Here is a 20,122-nt window from a genome sequence, read left to right as displayed (position 1 = left end):
GAAGTCCCATAAACATGGTCCTCCAGCCAGCAAAGGGGTTTCTTCTGCCCAAAGCTGGGTTAAAAGAACATTCTATTAAAATTAGTAACATCTCTGCATCAACCACACTGTGAAGAAATTTAGATACCTGCTCTTAATTCTGCCATTTGGAGCATGAAGATACTTCAACCCCACTGCTTGATTCTAAGGGAATTCTGATCCTGCCAGATCCAAAAATTTGGCAGTCAACACACCAGAACAGCTGCTGTCTCCTTGGTTGGGGGGGGTGGGGGGTGGAGTCCGAGTGTGTGAGTGTGGGTGTACCTGAATATTTGTTCTATGTTGCTCTGTCTTCTTGCCTGTGTGGGAGGGTTTTCTTTCTGTGTTTCTCTGTCTCTCTCTGTGTGCGACTGCCTCTGTAAAACCCCCAATTCCTTTAGGTCTACATCTTTGTCTCTGGGTTTGTGTTTTTGTGTCAACACACTTGTGTAGATATTTCTCTCTTTCTCTGCTTCCTTCTCTCTGCTTTCCACTCTGTCTTCCATTTTTCATCCCCCTTTCCTTTCCCTCTTTTCTGTGTTTCTCTGTGACTCTGATCCAAATGAAAATAATTGCATTAAAAGTAGAAATATATCCAGAAGTATTTACTGTGCCAGCTAGACTATCAATTAAGAAATTAAACTCAACTAATGGGACTGCTTAAGAAAATTACCTTTTCAACAAAAAACAATTAATATCGATAGGAGTCTATTAAAAGTCTCATATTCATAATGTCCTTGGAATAAAATGGCAAGGTTAAAATATTCTGGAACCTGGGAGTTCCCTTCGTGGCACAGCAGAAACGAATCCAACTAGGAACCATGAGGTTGTGGGTTCCATCCCTGACCTTGTTCAGTGGGTTAAGGATCTGGCATTGCTGTGAGCTGTGGTGTAGGTCACAGACGAGGTTTGGATCTGGCGTTGCTCTGGCTGTGGTGTCGGCCAGCAGCAAGAGCTGTGATTAGACCCCTAGCAAGAGCGCTCCATATGCTGCAGGTGTGGCCCTAAAAAAGCAAAAAAATTCTGGAACCCATAAACCACAAGGTCATAGGCAGCTTCAGCCTACTTGGTCCATTCTAGCAGCTCCCTGGACTGTGAGTGGCCCCCAGACATGGTGAAAGAAGACTTCTGGGAGAACAAGGTCACTGCAGAAAACCAAGCATTGGAGTTCCCATCGTGGCTTAGCGGTAAAGAACCTGACTAGTATCCATGAGGTTGTGGGTTCGATCCCTGCCCTTGCTCAGTGGGTTAAGGATTGGGCGTTGCCATGAGCTGTGGTATAAGCCAGCAGCTGCAGCTCCGATGTGACCCCTGGCCTGGTAACTGCCATATACCCCGAGTGTGGCCCTAAAAAGACAAAAAAGAAAAAGAACAGCAAGCACTGAGAGTCAACCCCACATGCCCCTTCAGCACCAGCCTCAGGAGATAGCAAGCCCTAAAACTCTTCACTCTGCTGAAAGCAAAGCTCACAACTCTGGATGGCGATGCCCAGGCAAGAACAGCAACCCAACAGGCAGTTGGTTGCTTTTTAACTCCTTCTTGTGTTGAAAGCAACAAAGAAAAAGAATCTCTCTTGAGAACACCTGGATCCCACTTAGCCCTTCCTGGCATGCTTGCTGCCCTCCTCTTCCTCTGTTCCATTTCTTCAGGCTCTCTTTTCCCAGGAACCCAATTCCATACTCACTTGTGCACACGAATGCATGCACGCACACATACACACAGAGGCATACGCTCAGACACACACACGAGACTGGGTTTCCTCCCCCTTTCTATCTTTCCTATGGTGAATAATGACTGTGAACCTTTATAAAAGCTCACTACGGGAAGGAGATGAATTGTGGGGGGAGGGAGATGAATTGTGGGGCAACGGAGATGAATCCGACTGTTATCCATGAGGATGTGAGTTCAATCCCTGGCCTCACTCAGTGGGTTGGGGATCCAGTGTTGCCATCAGCTGTGGTGGAGGTTGCAGACTCATCTCAGATCAGGCATTGCTGCAGCTGTGGCTGTAGCTGGCAGCTACAGCTCCGATTCAACCCCTAGCCTGGGAACTTCCATATGGCACGGGTGCGGCCCTTAAATTCAAAAAAGAAAAGAAAAAAAAAAGGAAGAAAAAAAGCCACCTATGGGAGTTCCTGCTGTGGCCCAATGGGATCAGTGGCATCTTGGGAGCACTGGGACCCAGGTTCCATCTCTGGCCTGCACAGTGGGTTAGGGATCTGGCATTGCTGCAGCTGTGGCTTAGGTTGCAATTGCAGCTCAGATCTAATCCCTGGCCTGGGAACTCCATATGCCTCAGGGCAGCCAAAAAAGAAAAAAGAAAAAAGCTAACTACATGCCAAGCACGATTTTGAGCATCCCCATGTTTTGCTTCATTTGCTTCCTACAATGTCTTACAGGAGAGCTAATATTAAGTGCAATGGCCCACCCCCAGATGAGGAAACGCAGGAGCAAATTCAGTAACTTGCCCAGTGAGCAAGGGGAAGAGCCGAGATTTAAACCCCAGAGCCTATGCTGTCAACCCCCACACCACACTGCCTGAACCTGAGCATTGATCACGAACAGATACTAGAAAAGAAAGCGATCAGCCCTCTTTACTCTCTAATGAGCTCCCAGGTGCCAATATATAACAAGCTTCTCTTAAAGATAAAACAGCTTTAGGAGGCTGAGCACAGAAATTTGGGGGTCATTTTGAAGGGGACTAAGTTCTTTGCGTACTGGGGAAAAAAAAAAAAAAAAGAATCCCATTTCCCCTGGCTTTTTATTGAGAGAATAATCAAGAAAAGGTTTCCCCTTTCTCTCCCACTGAATACCATTTATCTTTATCAAACCAGAAAAGAATGTCGCTCCAGCTGGAAGTTTCTCACAAAGCCTTGGGAGATGAAAGGTACAGTAATAGATACACAAAGCAGTTGCTTTTTATCTGTGAAGAGCTGGTTTCATATGATCCTTTCATAAAAGTGAAAAATAAGACATTGTGTTTATGTGGAGCATACATGTGTCTGCGTCACAAAAAAAAAAAAAGAAAAAAAAAAAGAAAAAGTATATGACCGTCTATTGGGACGGCCTAAATCCTCACTGTTTGCATTTGGTCTGCAAGAGTGGAAAACCTGCCTTTTAAACACCTAAAGTACAGACCAAGCGGCCAATTTAGGCTCAAAGCAACTGCATTTGTTATCTGTCCTAAACAGGAGCCCAATCCATACTTTCTCCTCCGCTAAAGAAAGGGAACACTGAAAATGTAGTAAACAGGACAATTGATGGTACCTGGCTTTGTGTCAAGCAAAAGCCAGCCCCTGCACTGAAGAGTCCTGACCTTGAGAAGCTAGTTAAAATGGATGCTGCGTGGGCTGCTGGCTGAAGAGGCAGCCGGGAAGTAGGTCAGCGAAGTTAGAGGCTGGCTTCTGTCACTCCCAGCCAGAGCCTGTGCAGCTCCAGAGGAAAAAAAAAAGAAAAGAAAATGTGCTCAGACAGAATCAGACACCATGTGTGGTTCCTGGCTGCATGTGGTATTGACAAAACCATCGCCACCGAATCAAGCCAAGGAGGGGAAGGTTTCTGCCCCTGCCACTTCAGGGGAGGCTATTTTCTGCTCGTTTAAGTGATTAAGGGTTGTTTTGTTTCGGGTTTATTCATTCCAACCACAGAAAGAAACTTTGTCATCCACCTTTCCCAGGACTTCACCCCACTGTCACCTCTTACAGGCTGCCCGCCGGGGAGCACTTGACCGCCCTGGCTGAGCCGACAGGCAAGAGGGATTAAAGAAAGGCCAGATCTCCAAGGAATTTGGGGCAGCGAGCAGGAGATGCCCCTGGGATTGAAGTCAAGCTCTAGACCTTTCCCTCATCTACCCACCCACCTCCCCTGCTTGAAGAGGCGCTACACTGCATTGCTCAAGGGCACACTGGTTTGAAATCCCCTGGGCTCGCTTACTAGCTGTGTGACCTTGGCCGTATAGCCTAACCTTTTTGTTTCTCCATTTCCTCATCTGTAAGATGGGGGAATAAGTGTACATACCCCACAGGGCTGTTGTGCTGACCCATCAGAAGCCCAGGAGGAAACAGTGCCTTCAAACTGGGATGATCCAGGGTGGGGCTTTTTTTTTGGTTTTTGGTTTTTTATTTTTGTGTGTTTTAGGGCCGCACCCTTGGCATATGGAAATTCCCAGGCTAGGGGTCGAATCAGAGTTACAGCTGTGGGCTTATGCCACAGCCACTGCTACTGGGGATCTGAGCCACATCGGCAAACCTACGCTGCAGCTCATGGCAATGCCAGATCCCCAATGTCAGATTCATTTCCAATGCGCCACAACAGGAATTCCAATGAGGGTTTAATAAAGACCAGTTTACACAGGCATGTGAAAAACGTAGCAAAATCACAAAAGAGGGTGCAGTGCCCCAAGGCTAGCAACAGTGGGGTGCCATCATCACGCCTGGGTCTGAAGGGGCACCAGGACAAACGTGGGTGTCTGTCCTCAAAGAACATGAGATTTCAGTAAAGAGGGTGCCTGATATAAGCTATGACCTTCCTTGCAGGGATGTGCTGGCTGGTAGCAACCCCACTGCGAAGGAGCGGCCTGAATAAATGCCTTGACCTCACTCTCTTTCTGACATTCCTCCCACTGGCTGAAACCAAAAGAAACCAGAGGGCAAAGAAACCTTCTACACACAGCACTGAGCAGGGAGAAGGAGAAGCTGCAGGAGCCAATGGAAACCACTGAGCTTCAGGAAGTCCATGAGCCAGGATTCCTGTTGTGGCTCAGCAGGTTAAGAACCCGATATGGTGTCTGTAAGGATTTGAGTTTGATCCCTGGCCTTTCTCAAGGGGTTAAGGATCCAGCATTGCCACAAGCTGCAGCATAGGTCGCAGACAAGGCTCGGATCTGGCATTGCTGTGGCTATGGTGTAGGGTGGCAGCTGCAGCTCCAATTAGACCTCTAGCCTGGAAACTTCCATACGCCACAGGTGCAGCCCTAAAAAGAAAAAAAATAAAATAAGAATTCCATGGGGCAGCGTAGCACAGCATGTAGAGCACATGTTCAGTGTATATTAATAGCTTACTACGAGTTACCAGTTGTTTGTTTGGATACAACATGAAATACATGACTTGGACGAGTGACGCGAATCACAGGTAAATAAGGTTCAAGGCCCAGGTAAATAAGGTTCAAGCCACCTGCCCCTTTCTCATCCTATCCCAGGGAAGCCACCTGCCCCTTTCTCATCCTATCCCAAAGATTCTCGCAGGTTCCTATGGGGAACATCCATTATGCTCCAAGTCGGAAGAGGTTGGCCTGAGCTCCTCCAGTGCTCCACAGCCTTCGGTGACCCCATCCACTCTCAACAACCACCCAACCAGTACCAAAAAAAAAAAAAAAAAAAAAAAAAAAAAAATTTGCCAAAGGATACTTTTAATAAACTTGTCACATATTTGCAGCATATAGGATGGCTAAGAGGATGGTGCTGGCTTCAGCAGGGTCAAACCCACAGGGCTGGCCTCTTAGCCTGTACACTATACAGCAGCAGAAGCCCCTCCGTGGAAGCCAGGGGCTCTGGAGGTCACTGTTTGAAGACCCCTGCCTGCAGCATCCCGCAGATGTTCCTCACGATGCTCTCTGTCCCTCTCCTGGGTCCCCCCTTCCTGGGTGCTAAACCAGAGGCTCTCGACTAGTCCATTACAAGGAGAATCTACAAGGAGATTCTGGAACCTTGGCACTAGCAACAGACCCTAACTGCTGTAGAGTGCTTAACTTTTTTTTTTTTTCTGTCTTTTTGTCCTTTTTAGGGCCACACCCACAGCATATGGAGGTTCCCATGCTAGGGGTTGAATCAGAGCTGTAGCCACAGCCACAGCAACATGGGATCCGAGCTGCGTCTGCGACCCACACCACAGCTCATGGCAATGCTGGATCCTTAACCCACTGAGCGAGGCCAGGGATTGAACCCGAAACCTCATGGTACTTAGTCAGATTCGTTAACCATGGAGCCACGACAGGAACTCCAACTTCTTTTGAAGCTCTTTCGCACACGTGGTTTTATTCCATCCCCAGAACTGGCTGGTGAGTCCCCAAGTTAACACCAACCTGCACAGCCAAGCCTGGAACTCTTTTTTTTTTTTTTTTAACTCCAAGACCACAATCCCCACACCAACAGCTACCCAGAGACCACAAGCTTGAGGCCTGCAGATTGAGCTGGGTTGTCCTAAATGATTTTTTTTTAATGATTATTTTTATCAGTTGCCAATCTCTTCTTTTCTTCCAACCACCATCTAAAAATCATTGTCTCTGCTGGCTTGTGCAAGGTCTCCCTCCTCCCCCAGAAGGCCGGGCCAGTTCCCCAAGAGGAAGGCCCATTTCTGCCCCCTGCATGGCCTACCCCCATGCTAAGCCCACCATCTGACACTCAAAATGTGCACAGTGCTTCTTGGCCACATGAAAGAAGCAATCTCCCAGTCCATTCTTTTAGGTCATTTACCTTAACTAGGTCTTAAGACTCCCAACACTAAAAATAATCAGGTTTTGACTCAGCAGCTGGCAGGTGTCCAGGTTCACTTTGAGCATCCGTGGTCAGGGAGGAAAAGTGGGCCGGATCTGGACGGAACAAATGGCCGGACGGTGACTCCTTGCTCAGCCCACGGGAAAGACCCACATGTAACAAATACTGATGAAGGCTGGCTCCATTTTTCATTCTCCCAGGAGTCCCGAGCCTTAACAGCCTACCGTTTCTAGAAGTTGATGATTTCTTCCCAGGAGACCATGAGTTCTTAAGGTACAAGGCCTTACTCATCTTTGTCTCCCGAGGAATTAAAAGTGCGCCCGGATCAGGCAAAGCCCCAACTAACGGTTGGAGGATTGTTTGTGATTGATGAGCGATGCCAGCCTGAGCCTCCAAGGGTGGGATCGAAGACTCTTACAACTAGAAGGGGTTTCCCTGACCATCTAAAACTGCTCCATCCAATATGTCAGCCCCTAGCTAGGTGTGGCAATTTAAATTAGTTGACATTAAATAAAATTGAAATGGGTTTTCTTCAGTCACACCAGCACCATCTCTAGGGCTCCACAGCACGTGTCTGGCAGCTCCCACATTGGATGGCGTGGGATAGAGAACATTTGCATTATCGCAGAAAGTCCTGTTGGACGGCGCCAAAAAGGGTCTGGTTTTATAGCCAGAGAACTGAGTCTCAAAGAAAGTAATTTCCCCCGAGTTACTCAGTGAGTGAGACACAGAAACAGGACCTAAGTCTCCCGGCTTCTACTCTGTGTTGTTTCAACCATGACACTGGATTCACACACACACACTGCACAAGAGCCACAAAATGTCCTCCTCTTTCAAATCAGCCTGGTTTTGGAGAGCTGGGCAGAAACCCGACGTGCACATGGTGGGGAATAAATGCTAGACCCAGCAAGCAAACGATGGGAAACCACAGCTTCCCACAGAAAGCTGGGGGCCAAAAGATCTGAAGGATGCCCAAATGTGGGTTGCCTTTTGTTTTAAAGCTTTTCAAAACTGTTTTCATTTCAACGTTGGAGGTTAATACCCAAGATGGACACTCTTTTTGAAGAGTTTCTTTTGATTTTAATTTCTTAAAGTCCTCATTTCAACTCTGCTTTCTGTTTACATTATACCCATCCCACAATTTTTCTTTCTTTCCAGGTAACTTGATCCTTGAAAATGTACAGAATCCATCCATGCCCACTGCTTCTAATTAAACATCAACTCATCCTTTCAACTGGGTCATTAAGGATTTTAGGTTGCCTTTTTCTACATGTATGCATTGGAGGGGGGGGAGCTAAAATTACATGAAGTTAAGTTCTCAAAAATGTACTTCTTTAAATAGCTAGGAATGAATTTTGGCAAAATTTCAAGAAACCCTATATAAGGGAAGAAGTCCACTCTGTACCCATTTCTCTCTCAAGTAGGAGCCGGGCACACTCTATAGACAGGGTCTGCTTGTACAGACCCGACCTCAGGCCGCTTATGACCCAAATGAGGCCCATAAACCCCAGGGTGGGTACAGATTCTATGTGCAGAAGAAGTCCACACATCTTGTCACAGAAAGAGTGCATTTGTCCCTCTGTTTTTATGAAAGCAACACTATGCAAGAGGCAAAGCAATAAACATTTGCTATGGAAGACCTGGGCTTCTGGTGGAAACATTTGCCACGAGCAGACGCAGCAGCCCACGAGGGCAGCTCAGGCCCAGGAGGCCAACAGTGGACCCGGGGTGGGGTGGGGGGGCAGGGCAGGCGTGGGGGAGCGGGAGGAGACTCGAGCTCTCAAAGTCTCAAGCTTCCAACCATCCAATTAGGGTGTAGAAAACCTCAGAATCTGCAGAGGAGACCCTCCCGGCGGACAAATGGGATAGGGAGAGAGAGTGTTTAGGAAAATTCCTCGGATGAATCCTGTTTTTCTTTCTTTTTTTTTTTTTTCTTTTTCGCTGGTATGTCTCCTAGGGTTTCTAAAGATTTCATTATCCTCATAAGTGAAATTCTTCAAATTACTGAAAGAAGGTGCTTATTGAAACCTATAGCTCTCCATTCCTTGGCAGGCTTTGATTTGAAACATTCAAAACACATACAACAGCCTCTTCTTCCCTGAAGACAGGGGCTTTAATGTCTTAAAAAAAAAAAAGAAAAGAAAAAAGAAAAAGAAAGAAAGAAAAAAGAAAAGAAAAATAAGTTCCCTTACACTAGTCAGCTCCCTCCTCTTAAAGAAAAATGTTACCCAAACATTAAGGTATTGGAGCCAAAAAAATAGTAGCAACCTTTAAAATCTGAGCCCTGCTCTTTGTTCCTAATGAACAAAGAAGCACAATTCCCATAACCGGGAGCCATGTGTGCACACGATTTCAGAACAGGGACTGGAGTTGTAATCTAGGCCAACCTCTTTATACTACAAAGGAGGAAACTGAGGCCCAGAGAGGTTAAAGAATTTTAACAGCCAGCAGGTGGGCTGAGCCACCACGTGGGCCAGATGTCCAGGGTCCCAATCATTTTTGCACAAAAGAAAAAAAAAATCCCTCTATTACTTAGAGGAGGATGAGGACCGTTCAAAGGTAGGGAAATAATACAAAGCTCCCTGGTTCAGCTGTGGATATGTACAGTCAGGGCCAGCTCTAGACAGAAATACAAACTAATTGGAGAAGCAGCACATAGACACATGCTGGAAAGAGCATCAACCCTTTAGATTTCGTGACGGATGGAAATAAAAGCCCCCGCCACCTGTTAGAGCATGAAAACACAATCCTGCGCGTGAAAGCGCTGAAACTGCGTGGTGCTGTGTAAAGAGAAGTGATCACCATCCATGCGGATTTTGCACAAGGGCTGGGAGCCAGCCGCCTCTCCCAAGGAGAGCCCTGTAACGGTGGCACCCAGAGGCAGTGTTCCTGCCCCTTCCGACCTTATTCACCCATCAGGGACAACTGCAGTGGGGGTCAGGATGGGACTGACCACAGGGAACTCAAACACCTTCCTCCCACTTCCCCAGGGAGGAAAGATTAAAGACCCCGATACTCAGCACAACGCCTTTGTGGCGGGTTTGGTCTTTCTGACTTGCCTCGCATGATAGTGTTTGTGTTTTATGACTTCTGTGAGCCCCAGTCTGAGCACATCCCATCCCCTCCCTGAGGTTCATCTTCAGAGGACTATGCTCAGGCCTCGGGGGTGCTCCCTGCACACACAGCCGGGAGTGCCTGGAAAGCCCTTGACCAACAGCAGGTGAGGTGTGCAAAGCTCAGCTCCCGTAGGCCACTCCCAGGATAACTTACACCCCAGAACGTCCCTAGCACAAAGGGCGAAGCCACCTCTCATGGTCTTCTGCTGGACACTGCACCCTTTCTTGCCTCCATCCCCTTCTGCGACCTGGGAGCACTTCCTTTAAAAGTCTCTTACAGGCAAATCCTTCTGCGACCTGGGAGCACTTCCTTTAAAAGTCTCTTACAGGCAAATCCTTCTTTCAGCATCTCCTTCTAAGAACCAGATCTAGAACTTCCACCTCCCTTATCCACAGCTGGGCTGGTAAGAGAGGCCTGGGGTAGCCTTTCGTTTGGGAGGAGGTGCTGCCCTGGCTAGGACTGAAGAGAGCAGCTCCTCTCCAGAAACCTGAGCATACACCAGGCCGCTTGTGCTTCCTTGGAGTGCTTTTTCACCCAGGCTTATCAGAAAAGTGCTGTGATCGATTACTAATGTCTGCCTGGGGTGTAGGAAGGACGGGCTGAGGAGCAAAAGCCTCTAAACAAACTGGTGTCAGGAGCCTAGAAACAGAGGCCAAGTCCTGGAAGTCAGAGACCTGGGATGTTACTCGAATGGCCCTGGAGGCTTTGAGCCCTTTTTTTCCCCTCCTTCAGTTTCACTGCGGTATAATAAACGCGCAGTAAAGTGCACAAACCATAAGGGAATGAATTATTTTCACACATGTAACATTCCCATCACCCCAGAAGGCTTCCTCATGCCCTTTGCTCGTCCATCTCCCCTTCCCAAAAGTCACCGGAATTCTGATTTCTATCACCAGAGGCTAACTCTGCTGTTCTTGAACTTCACATGAATGGAATCCTACAGCATAGACTCCTGTGTGTTTTCTTTGGCGGCACATTACCTTAGTGAGACTGAGCCATGTTGTTGCATATAAGTAGTCTATTCTTCTTGGCTGCCATGCACTATTCCACTGTATGAACACATCCAACTTACTTACCCATTTGGGTATTTGCCAATATTTGAATGAAGCTGCTGAGGGCATTCTTGTACACGAACTTTGGTGGGCACGTGCCCTGAGTTCCCTTGGTTAAAGACCTGAGGGTGGAATGGCTAGGTCACAGGAGAGACATATATTTACCTCTAGAAGGTTTGCCAAGCGATTTTTTTTCTTTTTAGGGCAACACTTGCAGCATATGGAAGTTCCCAGGCTAGGGGTTGAATAGGAGCTGCAGCTGGAGCCTTTGCCACAGCCACGGCAATGCCAGATCTGTGAACTGCGCCACAGCCTGTGACAATGCCAGATCCTTAACCCACTGAGCAAGGCTAGGGTTCAAACCCACATCCTCACAGAAACAACATCAGGTCCTTAACCTGCCAAGTCACAACGGGAACTCCCACCAAATGATTTTTTGATGTGATTGTACCAGTTCTCACTCCTATTAGCAATGCACAAGAGTTCTGTTCAACCCACAACCTTGTCAACTCTTGGCATTATCAGTCTTGTTAAGTTCAGCCATCCTGGTGGGTGGACAGTAGACTTTGATTGTGGTTTTAATGTGCATTTCTCACCTAGGACTGTTGCCTATCTAGGACTACTCTAGATGCCCAAAGATGGTCATCTCTCCACGGCGTCTCCACTTTGCCCCTGACACACAGAGTCACTTTGACCCCACAGGCTACCCTCTGGGCATTGACACAGATGGCCCTAGGTAGGACAGAGAGATGAGGACTGCAGTAAGCAGATCTTTACAGTGGAACCGTAAGTGAACTGATGGCTGAAGGACTCCAACACATCACTGACTCAGCAAACACTCTCTGCCCCAGAGCCTCTCCCATGAGATGGAACTTCCAGATGTTTCTCCAGATCAAACTTCAGCCAAGCCCTCATCTCATCCAGCAAAGATGAGGAAGCCAAAATACCAACTGAGCTTGGAGAAGGGATGCTATGAAGATGGAATGAAACAGAAAACAATGCCCAGAGCGGCATACAGTATGCAGATCTATGTAAATCAAATATAAAAGCCAGAATGCAAACCTTCAAGTGATAATGCCCTCCAGCTGTCATGCAAGACTATCTCCATCGCAGAGACTGCTGGGGTGCTGGGAACCAGCAGGCAGCATCGTTCAGCAAGAAGGGTAGGGTTTTCCTCTTTCCTTTAATCTGGGAGCATGAGTTCACAGAGTCCCTAAGGATCCACAAAATATGGACGTCTGTTCTTTTTTAAATGGTTGTCCATTTTTATTCAAGTAAATGAGGCCCAGCTTCTTCTGGTTGGCGTTTAGCTTCAGAATCAGATGGAAGGAGGATGTCAGTCCATGGCATTTGCTGCAAACACAGGCAGTCTTTGGGAAGGGCAGCAGTGGCTGTCCTGAGACTCTGTCTGGAGTGGCAAAGCAAGTATCTGACTCAGAATCAGTAGCCTGACTTGAAGCCTCATTTGCACTTGACTGAGGATCTTGAGCAAGTAACTTCCTCTCTGTGAGCCTCAATTTTCCCATCCACAGCACGAGCAGACAGGGCAAGGATCACCACTAAGGTGTCTTTCAAGGCAAGAGTTCTCTGAGCCCGTGAGTCTAGGCAAGGTCCCTTTGATCTAAACGTCAATCAGAGTGAGTCACGCGGCCAAGACACCAATGACTCCGTGTAGAGCAATTAGAGCCAAGCCATTCCTGCCTAGATGACAGAAAGCCCAACCCAGACTCCGTGCTGTATAATTGAGCATCAAGACACAACAAGGGCTCTGTTTCGGGATAATAATGCATGCCTGGCTGATTTATTAAGCATCCAACTTAGAAGTGCATTGTTCCATAATGCCTCGTAGTTTAGGCAGCGCTCCATGAAAAACACTTGTGGTGCAAGCAACTGTGTTCAGATCCTGTTCCATCCCCCAACTCCCAACATCTCCGACCTTCCGCTGCAGCCTTTACCTCCCTTTCCATCCAGCACAGAAGCTCAGCTGCCTCTGTCTTGATCACACGCTGCACAGCCGATTCTACAACAGTCTGGGGCGCCCCCTATTGGCTCCAGGATTTTGTCAGACACGCCAGTTTGGCAACAGGCTCTTCAGCAGAGCAAAGGGAGATCAGGTCACTGCAGCAGTAACTTGGGAAACCTCAGAAAGGATGCCAGGCAGCAAACACAGACAGAAGCAGAGAGGCAAGCCTCCACAACCCATCCCTTGGCCCAGCCTAATTTCCTCCATAGCACTTATCTCTACCTGCCACATGTATATTTATTTTTACTACTTTTATTGTCTGTCTTTCCCAGCGGGACTTCGAGTTCAGTGATAGGAAGGCCTTTGTGTGTTTTGTTCTTGATGGAATTCCGGCACCTAGAGGGTTGCCTGGCATTCAGGAGGCAATAACTGCTGAAGAAATGGTTTAATCATTCAATAAAGACAGAAAGAAAGATGCCAGCTGGTGGCAAGGGTTATCAAGGAAAATAAAGCAGAGGAAAGAGAATGGGGTGCTCAGAAAATGAGAAGGGTTGCTGTTGCAGAGGAGTGATCAGGAGGGGCTCCCTGGTAATGACGTTTAGGCAGAAACCTGAAGGAAGTGAAAAAACAAGACAGTCGCACATATCGGGGAAGAATGTTCTGGATAGAACAGCCACTGTAAGGGCCCAAGCAAAGGCTTAGGGTGTTTGCAGAGCTCAGTGGAGCTGAAGGAGGGGATAATAAGGACCAAAAGGTCCCAGAAGCCTAACCAGCTGGAGCAGAGCTCAGCAGACCAGAGCTCACAGGCCATATCCAACCTCCTTGCCCATTTTGGTAAATAAAGTTGTGTTGGGGCAGAGCCATGCCCATTCATTTACACATTGTCCCTTTGCCTTTCCTGCTAGGGAAAGAGTTGAGGGGCTGCCACAGAGACAGTGGCCCAGGAAAGCCAAGAATATTTACTATCTGGCCCTTTCCAGAGAGAGCATGCTGGCGCCTGCTCTCAGTCACAGAGGCTACTGTGATCGAGGATTGGCTTTTCTCGGAGGAACACGAGAAGCTATTAGGGGACTTGGAGCAGAGGAGTGACATGACCAGACTCACAATTTAGAAGGATCAGGGCAGCTGCTGAGTAAAGAATAAATCGCAGGAGTGGAAGCATGGAAATCAATTAGGAGGTGAGACATGAAGCTGGTCTGGACTGGAAATGTAATCAGATTAGAAGATGCCCAGAGTCCAGTGGTTCTCATAGCAAAGGGCAAGGGGTTTGTTTGGCTCTGATAGATTTTGGCCCTCAGCATCTGGGTTTATGTGTGAGAGAGGTGAGGAGTAGCCAGGAAAAAAATAGGCCATTTTCCCCCAAGGCAGGAGAAAAACCACAGCCAAGATGCTGAAGGTTGCCATGAGCCAACACCCTTTCCCCGTGTTCTCCTCTTGCTGCATCTTCTGGGCTTGGGCTGGGGTCCAGCAAGACTCTGAATCGCTTTCTGGTGGTAGAAGCCATCTGTGCTGTTGCTATTCTTTTATTGGGTGTCGCTGGCTTACTTGCTAAGGTGGACCTCACAAGGTTTGGGGCTGGGGACAGAGATCAGAGGGGCTGAGACAGAGGAGAGCCAGTCCTTAGAGTGATGGTAGCTGATCAGAGACTCAGGAAGTCAAAGGCTCAAAGAAGAGGCGGTGCCAAAAAGGAGATGCTCAGAGAGAGGTTGTAAGGGTCTTCCAACCTGCCCACCAACAGCCAAGACTGGGGATTGGCTTTCATTTCCCACCATCTGTCTCCCTCAACACACCACACACGCAGGCAGCCCCCCTTTCGTGAGATGTGTTTTCCCCATCACCTCTTTCTTGATGTTCTTCAATTAGCCTCTGCCACACACAGGTGTTTGAGAAGGGCCCCGCCAGATCACGGGGAAGTTCAATCGGTCTTTCCGCAAGAAAGAAAATCAAAGAGTGTGGGAGACGAGGAGCCTCAAACTTGAACCTCATAACTAACTTACTTGCTGCGTAGGCTAGAGCAAGTGACTTGACCTCTCTGGGCCTCAATACCGTCATCTGGCAAATAAAGGGGATAAAAGGCAAAGTACTTATGAGGATAGCTACCCATCATGCAACTAACGGATAAGAAATCCCTGACCCACATCAGCAGCTATTATTGACAAGACAAGAATTATGCAATGGAAAGAGTAAGCTTTGTTCACCAGCTGTGTAATCCTGAGAAAGATAAAATAACCTTTCTGAGCTTCACGGTGTCCTGGCCTGTAAAATGAAGAGACCACCACCTCTATCCAGGAGGAGGGATTAAATTCACTCTGAGCAAACAGCAGCTAGAAAGCGGCTTGACATAGAGGGCACAGTTCAGATGGCCCAGATACCTTTATTATTTGCAAAAAGTCCTGAGGTTCTCAAGTCAAGACCATCAATGAGAGGGTAGTGGGGAGGCAAAGCAACTAAGAGATCTCAGGTCCAGAGCAGCCCAAGGACAAAGGCAACCAAAGGCCAAGGGGCCAGGACTGGCAGAGATATAAGGGTGCCCACCCAGCACAGAGCGGCCATGCCTATTGAATCCAACTCCACCCAGGTCATGAATGGCTCCAGTGGGCTCAGGTCCTGAACTGGATCTTCCTTCCCCAGCAAAATCCAGGGTTGTGGGGGTGGTAAAGGGCCAAAGAAGTTGAGCTAGACCATCAGGATTCCCTGGGAAAGAGAAGAAAAGATTCCCACTCCTTGTCTGCCCTTCCACCTCACGCCTCTTCACACCACTCTCAAGTGAGCGCTGGCAAGCTCGGGGCGCTGCGAGGAACACCCATGGTGTGTGTCTGTGAACTGAAATGCCCTGTGGAATCTGAAGACTAGAAAGGATCTGCGGGGTCAGCTGGGATTCTAGCGGAACAGTGGACGAGCCACCTACCCTCCCTGAGCCTGTTTCTTTCATCGGCAAAATGCGGACAAATAGTCCTTATTGACCCTTAAATTGCCGTGAGATTTAACTAAGGTTTGAGAATAAAGAGTAATTCATCAAGACCATCGCTGTCCCATGTACCACAAACCCCATTCCAGAGACAGAAAAATGGAAAGGAAGTGGGAAGGGGTACGGTTAGATAGCCTCCCAAGCTCCCAGTTGGCCCCAGAATCAGGGTGGCAACCCAGACTCTCAATCCCCAACTCTAGGCATCAGACCTTGCTCCCTGTTGTCCCAGGTGCTTATTAGAGTGACAGGCTCTTTGCATCTCCAAGCAGGCCACTGTGTGGTCCTGAGGAACAGGAGATGTCTGGGACCCCTCTGGGACCCTGAACTGCACCAACATGTCCTGAAGAAGTGGTTTAGTTGGAGGTAGAGCATGCTTTAAGGAGATGTGGAGGGGGAAGAAGATTGTATATGGCGCACGAAGGACACACATTGATGAATGATGCAGGAGTGAGGAGCAAGCTCAGGCTTCATGGCTCTAAGTCTCTCCCCCAGTCCCCTGCCAATCTCTGAACCCCAGATGGGTCTGGAACTACCAGAGTCTGCTGAGCCCTCCACTCCTTACAAGATGTATCTAAGACACACCACAGTGCTTGTAGAGCACATAATGAGAGCTCCGTGAATGTTTACTTGATGAATGAATGAATGAAGAAATAAATGCTGAAGTTCTGAATCTTTATGGTTGATTCCTATACACCTTGACTAGTACTCTTGTCATGAAAACGGTGCTTTGTTATCCAATCTCTAGTCTAAAGCCCAAGGGGACTTTGGGTTCAACCCAACCTGCACTCTTCTCCCTCAAATGACAGGGGCAATGGCTTCTCAGTCTACCTCTCAGGATAACTGAGAGGCTCAAATGAGAATGGGCATGAACACGCTTTAAATGCAACAAGGGATTCAAAAGTTAAGTGCTCAACAACTTCGAGTTTTCAAAAGCTTCCAAGGGCCTGTCTGAGGTCAACGGGGAGAACTCTGCTTGGTGGAGAGAGGAAATGATGCTTTGATTCTCATGCCTGGAAGGTCTTCAACCACGCATTCCTCTCCAGAGCCCCCATCTCTCCACACTGGGGACAGGAGCAGTTACCAGACATAGTGGTAACAATGGCAGCAACAGAGAGAGACATTAACATTTAATGAGTACTTGCTGTGTACGTAGCTCCCTGCCAAATGCTTCTCACTGACAGAAGGATGGTGACAGACCCTGCACCCCTCAAATGTGGCTACTGACCTTGGAGACCTGCTGAAGACATGGGTACATCCCAGCACAAGCACCCTCTCCCGGATGCTCAAGTTGGGCTGCAAGAAACACTGGCCTGCGGAAAACAGCTGCCTGCATAGATTCACCACCTACATTAACTGCCATGGGACTCAACCCCCCACCCCACCCCTCCCCTAACCTTCCCCTCCTTCTTCATTGTTCCTGCCACAAGTTCCCACCATAAACTCCTGCCACAGATCCTTTATAAGCCCAACATCTCCTATCAGTCAGTGCTGGTGCCATCTTGAACTCAGCCCATACACTTCAGATGCCTTAATAAATGTCTCTTGCTTTATCAACTTGGCCTTGTGCTTTCCTCCCTCTGATAACCTGACACTCACCACCATCTCACTAAGTCTCCAAACATCTGCTTAAGCTGGGGGTTGTAACTAGCATAGTATTCAATAAATATTCACTCCCCACCTCCCTTTACAGCAGGAATAAACTTCCCACTCCAGAGATGTGGATCCAGCCATGTGACTTACCAACCAAATGACCACAGAAGTGACAGTGCCTGAGTTGTAAGCCTAAGGAAGATCACGCATGCCTGCTCACCAATCTGGAAGCTTTGGAACTCTCCCATAAGAACCGCAGGCTTCTGACGGTCCCCGTTCCCCATCTGGGCCCCAGAATAACCCACGTGGGGGGGTCTCACATCTGGGTCCGAGGCTTTCTCCTCAGCAATCTGAGCAAGCCCTGTCCCAGGTTAACAGCCTTATGTAAGACAGAAAGAAATGCTTCCTGTTGACTACCAATGAGATTTTATTTATCATGCAGTAATAACGCATGAATAATGAAGTGTACAGATGGGGAAACCAAGGCTCAGAGAGGCTAAGTAACTTATCCGAGGTCGGCCAGCAGACATATGGCAGAAATAGGGCAGAACCCAGATCTTTCAGATAAATCAAGACCAGGTTCTTAATCATTAGACTGTCCTGCCTCCTATTTGCTGTCTAAGGAGGGGCATTCTGTCCAGAGCGGTGTTCCTTACTCTCTTCATGAGGAGGCTGTGCCCTCTGCATCCCAGGGGCCCACTCACACTAGCTGTGTTTCTCTAAGTCTGGGCCCGAGGCCATGAGAGGATTCCAGAGAGGGGCCCCCCAAAGTCAGGGGCAAGCACAGAGCTCCCAACCATGCAGTAGTACACATGGCCCCCCTCACCGGCACTCTGACCCCTTATCTACACAGGAGTATTTCACGAGGCCATGGTGGATCCCAATCTTCAGACTGCAGTGGGATGTAATAACTCCAACATTATGAAACAGACTTTTTAAAAGTATGTCAGGAAAAGAGATCATCCTGTCCAGCTACATCTCTGGTTTGTGTGAATGTTTGTTCTCACTAAGATCTGATTCATTGTGTATAAAATGGCATTTTCAATTCACAATGTATCTTTCCCCCTCCCCCATTCACTCCAAAATACACAGTTCTCTCCTAATAGGCTCTAAGATATCATTATCACAGTCAGAACTTCCCTTTTCTCTCAAGAAATGAAAAATTAGTGAGGAAATTGTTCAACAAATGCAATTCCCCAAAAGGGCACAGAGCTCTGACAAGTTATCCAGAACACCGGTAAAGCTCTAAGCCATGGAGGAATATAAGAAGAGGCTCACTCCCCCCCCCCCACACACTCTCTCTCACACACACACACACACACACACACACACACACACACACACACACACACACACACACACACGACGGGGCTCTTTGCTGTGTTGTGTTTCTCTCCCTGCCCTGGCTCACATTTCCTTCCAGTTCCAGATAACTCTTTAGCCTAAGGCACTATATCTCCCCAGGATTAAATTGGCTGCACATAAAAAGCCCACTTCACAGAGATGTGGATGAATAGGGCTTATTTTCCCTCATGAAAGAAATCCAGAGGTAGAAGTTTCCTGAGTTTGGTGGCTAAGTGCATCAGAGAGAACTTTTTGCAGTTCTGTGGCTCTTCCCCTTACGATGACAACATGGCTGCTCCAGCTCCAGACTTTTCATAAGCATTCCAGGTGGGTGGGGGAAAGACGGGACTAGAAGACAGGAGAAACAATGCCTATATTAAGAAAGCAAAACATTTTCCCAGAAACACTCAGCAGATGGCTACTGACATGGCATTCGTTACAAGTGTGCCACATGGCCACAGAGCTGCAGGGAAGCTGGGAAATGCGGTTTTGTAGATGAGCACACTGGTGGCCCCCAAAAATGAGCACTTTAGGAAGGAAGGAAGTGTTATGCCAGAGCAGCAGGGAGTCACTGACAAGTTCACCAACCACACTTTCAGGGTTGGCCTCATATTTGGTTGTGCCATCCAGATGCAGCCCGAGGACAGCTTGAAATTCATCCAAACCTCAAAGTTAATCATGACCTCCTTTCTTCTGTCTGAGGCATTATTTCCCAAATACTAAAGAGGTACCGGTGAAGAGAAGACAATTAATGCAAAGCAGCACTCCTAATTTGAACATTCAGAATGATGCTGCTGATGTGGAGATCGGAAGGGAAGGCAGCCTTGGGATCTTCTTTGTGAGATGACATTTGTTTTTAACAGCAAATGACTTTCATGTCCAGAGTAAACCACTAACAGAATTAACCAAAGGAAAGCAACAAAAATAAAGGTCTAAGGATATGACCCCAGCATCTGTTGGAAAAGGTAATCAGACAAATTGGGGCCCCCGTAATGACAGATTTTTCTGGATTATCTCGAGGAGGTTTTCAGAAGCCAAGCAAATTGCCTTGGTGGAGCTGCCCAGCATCCCCCATTAATACTCTGAGGCGGCGGGATGAGGATTTCAAAATGTAAATGACTGTAAATGGATAATGACTAACACGACCGAGAAAAGGAAGGGCTGCTTTGACTGCTGAAAGGGCAGAAGGTGGTAATTCGCCAGCATCGCCCACCTCTGCGTGGGGAAAACCAGCCTCTGGATAATGAGGAGGAAGAAGGGAGGGGATCTCAAGTCTGAGTGTATCTCTCTGTGCTCCTGGAAGATGGTTTCACTGACACAGACAGAGCTGGTCATCACGCCCCCAATACAATGAACTTACAGAGACTATTTTGGTGAATATTAACTACCCGCAAAGAATTGAATGTTTACAAATTTTATGAACTCTGGGAAAAATCCTGCCTGAGAGACTTGCTCTGCTGCACGAGGGTCTGGGCTCTGTCTCAGTCAACTTTCACTGAATTAAAAAAACCACTCTGACCTGTTGTGGTGGCACGTCAATCGCTTATTTGTGCTCTCACATCTAAGGGTCTCCTGGTTC

At 47.8% G+C, this 20,122-nt stretch overlaps 1 long non-coding RNA gene across 5 annotated transcripts in view; it reads right to left on the bottom strand.

Annotated features, from left to right (window-relative positions):
* Positions 1-20,122, bottom strand: part of LOC110256949 (uncharacterized) — an 879,371-nt gene that overhangs the window by 694,082 nt on the left and 165,167 nt on the right. The window contains exon 1 of one of the 5 annotated variants that reach the window (XR_014830184.1): positions 11,741-12,651. The exons of the other annotated variants lie outside the window; for them this stretch is intronic. This is a non-coding gene — a long non-coding RNA (uncharacterized LOC110256949). Of the gene's footprint in view, positions 1-11,740; positions 12,652-20,122 lie in introns of those variants that run through there. 5 annotated transcript variants of the gene reach the window in all.

This window comes from Sus scrofa, chromosome 15 (genome assembly GCF_054392235.1).
Source record: "Sus scrofa isolate SSC_HxYL_T2T_F1_AM1 chromosome 15, Sscrofa_HxYL_maternal_Yorkshire_Landrace_v2.0, whole genome shotgun sequence".
Classification (NCBI taxonomy): domain Eukaryota; kingdom Metazoa; phylum Chordata; class Mammalia; order Artiodactyla; family Suidae; genus Sus; species Sus scrofa.
The sequence above is the reverse complement of the archived record's forward strand: the minus strand, read 5'-3'. Positions and strand labels throughout refer to the sequence as shown.